The sequence below is a fragment of the Triticum dicoccoides genome, chromosome 1A (assembly GCF_002162155.2).
Source record: "Triticum dicoccoides isolate Atlit2015 ecotype Zavitan chromosome 1A, WEW_v2.0, whole genome shotgun sequence".
In the NCBI taxonomy this organism is placed as follows: domain Eukaryota; kingdom Viridiplantae; phylum Streptophyta; class Magnoliopsida; order Poales; family Poaceae; genus Triticum; species Triticum dicoccoides.
This window is the reverse complement of record NC_041380.1, coordinates 109,363,973-109,370,333: the sequence shown is the minus strand read 5'-3', so window position 1 is coordinate 109,370,333 and position 6,361 is coordinate 109,363,973.

The following is a 6,361-nucleotide window of genomic DNA, read 5'->3' as shown; positions in this document are numbered from 1 at the left end:
TTTTTGCCTGTTTTAGGGTTTCAAAGAAAAGGAATATCAAACGGAGTCCAAACAGAATGAAACCTTCGGGAACGTGATTTTCTCAACGAACAAGACCCGAGAGACTTGGACCCTACGTCAAGAATGAAAAGAGGAGGCCACGAGGTAGGGGGCATGCCTACCCCCCCCCCCCCAAGCGCGCCCTCCACCCTCGTGGGCCCCATGTTGCTCCACCGACGTACTCCTTCCTCCTATATATACCTACGTACCCCCAAACGATCAGATACGGAGCCAAAACCCTAATTCCACCGCCACAACTTTCTGTATCCATGAGATTCCATCTTGGGGCCTGTTCCGGAGCTCCACCGAAGGGGGCATCGATCACGGAGAGCTTCTACATCAACACAATAGCCCCTCCGATGATGTGTGAGTAGTTTACCTCAGACCTACGGGGGGTTCATTCTGTTTGGACTCCGTTTGATATTCCTTTTCTTCGAAACCCTAAAACAGGCAAAAAACATCAATTCTGGGCTGGGCCTCCGGTTAATAGGTTAGTCCCAAAAATAATATAAAAGTGGATAATAAAGCCCAATAATGTCCAAAACAGTAGATAATATAGCATGGAGCAATCAAAAATTATAGATACGTTGGAGACGTATCATTGACCCATCCCGTTAGCTTAGCACTTGATCGTTTTAGTTTACTGCTATTGCTTTCTTCATGACTTATACTTGGCTTCTTCTCTATTTTTGGATCTCAATACAATGTTCTCCCCCTCTCTTGTGGAGATTTATTCGATGTAATCTTCTTTTTGCGGTGTGTTTGTTGAGATCGATGAATTGTGGGTTTATGATCAAGTCTATCTATGAATAATATTTGAATCTTATCTGAATTCTTTTATGTATGATTGGTTATCTTTGCAAGTCTCTTCAAATTATCAGTTTGGTTTGGCCTACTAGATTGATCTTTCTTGCAATGGGAGAAGTGCTTAGCTTTGGGTTCAATCTTGCGGTGTCCTTTCCCGGTGACAGTAAGGGCAGCAAGGCACGTATTGTATTGTTGCCATCGAGGATAACAAGATGGGGTTTTCTTCATATTGCATGAGTCTATCCCTCTACATCATGTCATCTTTCTTAAGGCGTTACTCTGTTTTTAACTTGATACTCTAGATGCATGCTGGATAGCGGTCGATGAGTGGAGTAATAGTAGTAGATGCAGGCAGGAGTAGGTCTAATTGTCTTGGACGTGATGCCTATATACATGATCATACCTAGATATTGTCATAACTATGCTCAATTATGTCAATTGCTAAACAGTAACTTGTTCACCCACCGTAGAATACTTATGCTCTTGAGAGAAGCCACTAGTGAAACCTATGGCCCCCGGGTCTATCTTTATCATATTGATCTCCTACTACTTAGTTATTTCCTTTGCTATTTACTTTGCCTTTATTTTACTTTGCATCTTTATCATAAAAATACCAAAAATATTATCTTATCATATCTATCAGATCTCACTCTCGTAAGTGGCCTTATAGGGATTGACAACCCCTATTTGCGTTGGTTGCGAGGATTTATTTGTTTTGTGCAGGTATGAGGGACTCGCGCGTAGCCTCCTACTGGATTGATACCTTGGTTCTCAAAAACTGAGGGAAATATTTATGCTACTTTGATGCATCATCCCTTCCTCTTCGAGGAAAACCAACGTAGTGCTCAAGAGGTAGCAAGAAGGATTTCTGGCGCCGTTGCCCGGGAGGTCTACGCAAAAGTCAATATACCAAGTACCCATCACATACCCTTATCTCCCGCATTACATTATTTGCCATTTGCCTCTCGTTTTCCTCTCCCCCACTTCACCCTTGCCGTTTTATTCACCTTCTCTCTCTCTATCCTCCCTCTCTTCCTCTATTTGCCTCTTTTTGCCTGCTTGTTTCTTGTTTGCTTGTGTTACCATGTGCCTTCCATTTGCTTGCATCTTTGCTTGCTAATAATCTATTGATATGGATCCACTTAAAGTGTACTACTTGGATCATCTTCGATCCTTATGCACTCATGCTGAAACACCAACTAGCCTAGTTGATGGGAAATCTTTAGATGAGCATGCTCATTTTGTGCGTCATCGTTTGTCTGAAAAAGGGAAGCTCTTATGGTATCATATAAATAGTTTGCTATGCTATGCTTGGAATCTTTGTGAAATTTGTGGTTTTACTTGTTGCTCTAAGAACCCTAAAAACACATTCCCTACCTATATGAGTTCAATGATAATGAAATCTTATCTTCTTATGCAAAGGGTGTTTATAGTTACTATGATATCGAACAAATTGAAGAATTTGTCGTTTTTAAGGGTACTCATGAAGTTGCTTCTTTGATTGAAAAGTATGATTTTACTCTCAATAAATCTGAAAATTCCGTCATACTTAAATATTGCAATGAAAACTTTGCTCATAATGTCTATGTCCAAGAATTTATTGAAAGAATGACCGTTGCTTTGGAAGAAAATAATGATATGCATGAATCTATAGATAATGATGATTCCGATGATTTGGTTGAAATATCCCTTGATGAACATGATGATTGCTATTCTTGTGGCCATGATGCCAATATTTATGAAGATGAATTTGCTATAGTTCCTTATGTTAAACATGAGATCGTTGCTACTGCACCCATACTTGATAGTTCCTTCGATGAAAAGCATGATTGCAATGATGTTATTATAAATTCTCTTAATGTCAATTGTGTTAATGATATGCAAAACCCTAAGCTTGGGGATGCTAGTTTTGCTATGACTACTATTTGTTGCAATGATCATGATTGGGGTGATTCTTCTTTTGATCTTGAAAATTTATTTAAACCCCATGATAAATATGAGATTGATTATAATGTTTGCAATAATATTAGAAGTGGGTTTGGAAAGGTCATGACTTTAGTTAATGTTAATCCCACAATTTTGGAAGAGTGTCAACTTTGCATACATGTGGATCCTATTAATAATATGTTTTGTGATACCTATATTGTTGAATTTTCTTATGATCCTACATGTAATTACTATGAGAGAGGAAAATATGGTGGTAGAAATTTTCATGTTACTAAATTACCTCTCGTTATGTTGAGATTGCCATTGTTTCTTTCCGCTTCCTCGCATATGCTAGTTTTTGCTTCCCTTAACAATTTGTTTGCCTATAAGATGCCTATGCATAGGAAGTATGTTAGACTTAGATGTGTTTGTCATGTGTTTTGTGATGCTCTCTTTGTGCTTCAATTCTTCTCTTTCATGTGAGCATCATTAAAATTATCAATGCCTAGCTAGAAGGCTTTAAAGAAAAGCGCTTGTTGGGAGAAAACCCAATATTTATCCTTTATGTTATTCAATAAATAATTTATCTAGCCTCTGTTTAGGTTGTGTCTTTTTTTGTTTAATTAGTGTTTGTGCCAAGTAGAACCGTTGGGAAGACTTGGGGAAAGTCTTGTTGAACTTGCTGTAAAAAACAGAAACTTTAGCGCTCACGAGAACTGCTGTCATTTTTATTTGGAGAGTGATATTTAGTTAATTATTTTTTAAGATGATTAATAGATAAATTCCTCACGTCGAGAAATTTATTTTAGAATTTTTGGGGTTCCAGATCTTGCGCTAGCTACAGATTACTACATATTGTTCTGTTTTTAACAGATTCTGTTTTTTTGTGTGTCGTTTGCTTATTTTGATGAATCTATGGCTAGTAAAATAGTTTATGAACCATAGAGAAGTTGGAATACAGTAGATATAACACCAATATAAATAAATAATGAGTTCATTACAGTACCTTGAAGTGGTCTTTTATTTTCTTTCGCTAAGAGAGCTCACGAGATTTTTCTACTTTTAAGTTTTGTGTTGTGAAGCTTTCAAGTTTTGGGTAAAGATTTGATGGATTATGGAACAAGGAGTGGCAAGAGACTAAGCTTGGGTATGCCCATGGAACCCCCAAGATAACCTAAGGACACCTAAAAGCCAAAGCTTGGGGATGCCCTGGAAGGCATCCCCTCTTTCGTCTACTTCTATCGGTAACTTTACTTGGAGCTATATTTTTATTCGCCACATGATATGTGTTTTACTTGGAGCGTCTTGTATGATTTGAGTCTTTGCTTTTTAGTTTACCACAATCATACTTGATGTACACACCTTTTGAGATAGCCATACATGATTTGGAATTTGTTAGAATACTCTATGTGCTTCGCTTATATCTTTTGAGTTATATAGTTTTGCTCTAGTACTTCACTTATATCTTTTAGAGCATGGTGGTGGATTTGTTTTATAGAAACTATTGATCTCTCATGCTTCACTTAGATTATTTTGAGAGTCTTAATAGCATGGTAATTTTCTTAAAATCCTAATATGCTAGGTATTCAAGATTAGTAAAAAAAAATTAAGAGTGTTTTGAATACTAAGAGAAGTTTGATGCTTGATGATTGTTTTGAGATATGGAGGTAACAATATCAAAGTCGTGCTAGTTGAGTAGTTGTGAAATTGAGAAATGCTTGTGTTGAAGTTTGCAAGTCCCGTAGCATGCATGTATGGTAAATGTTATGCAACAAATTTGAAACATGAGGTGTTATTTGATTGTCTTCCTTATCAGTGGCGGTCGGGGACGAGCGATGGTCTTTTCCTACCAATCTATCCCCCTAGGAGCATGCGCATAGTACCGAGGTTTTTGATGACTTGTAGATTTTTGCAATAAGTATGTGAGTTCTTTATGACTAATTTTGAGTCCACGGATTATACGCACTCTCACCCTTCCATCCTTGCTAGCCTCTTTGGTACCGTGCATTGCCCTTTCTCACATTGAGACTTGGCACAAACTTCGCCGGTGCATCCAAACCCCGTGATATGATACGCTCTTTCACACATAAACCTCCTTATATCTTCCTCAAAACAGCCACCATACCTACCTATTATGGCATTTCCATAGCCATTCCGAGATATATTGCCATGCAACTTTCCATCATTCCGTTCATCATGACACATCCATCATTGTCATATTGCTTAGCATGATCATGTAGTTGACATAGTATTTGTGGCAAAGCCACCATTCATAATTCTTTCATACATGTCACTCTTGGTCCATTGCATATCCCGGTACACCGCTGGAGGCATTCATATAGAGTCATCTTTTGTTCTAGTATCAAGTTGTAATAATTGAGTTGTAAATAAATAGAAGTGTGATGATCATCATTTTCTATAGCATTGTCCCAAGTGGGGAATAAATAAAAAAGGAGAAAGGCCATAGAAAAGAGAAGGCCCAAAAAAAGGAGAAGAAAGGCCATAAAAAAGGGAAAGGGCCCAAAGAAAAAATGAGAGAGAAAGAGAGAAGGGACAATGTTACTATCCTTTGCCACACTTGTGCTTCAAAGTAGCACCATGATCTTCATGTTAGAGAGTCTCTTGTTTTGTCACTTTCATATACTAGTGGGAATTTTCATTATAGAACTTGGCTTGTATATTCCAACAATGGGCCTCCTCAAGTGCCCTAGGTCTTCGTGAGCAAGCAAGTTGGATGCACACCCACTAGTTTCTTTTGTTGAGCTTTCATACATTTATAGCTCTAGTGCATCCGTTGCATGGCAATCCCTACTCCTTGCATTAACATCAATCGGTGGGCATCTCCATAGCCCATTGATTAGCATCGTTGATGTGAGACTTTCTCTTTTTTGTCTTCTCCACATAACCCCCCTCATTATATTCTATTCCACCCACGCTCATATATTGCGTGAAAGTTTATAGGTTTGAGATTACTAAAGTATGAAACAATTGCTTGGCTTGTCATCGGGGTTGTGCATGATGAGAGCATTCTTGTGTGATGAAAATGAAACATGACTAAACCATATGATTTTGTAGGGATGAACTTTCTTTGGCCATGTTATTTTGAGAAGACATAATTGCTTAGTTAGTATGATTGAAGTATTATTATTTTTATGTCAATATGAACTTTTGCCTTGAATCTTTCGGATCTGAATATTCATACCACAATTAAGAAGAATTACATTAAAATTATTCCAAGTAGCACTCCGCATCAAAAATTCTGTTTTTATCATTTACCTACTCGAGGACGAGCAGGAATTAAGCTTGGGGATGCTTGATACATCTCCAACGTATCTATAATTTTTGATTGCTCCATGCTATATTATCTACTATTTTGGACATTATTGGGCTTTATTATCCACTTTTATATTATTTTTGGGACTAACCTATTAACCGGAGGCCCAGCCCAGAATTGCTGTTTTTTTGCCTGTTTTAGGGTTTCGAAGAAAAGGAATATCAAACGGAGTCCAAACGGAATGAAACCTTCGGGGACGTGATTTTCTCAACGAACAAGACCCGGGAGACTTGGACCCTATGTCAAGAAAGAAAA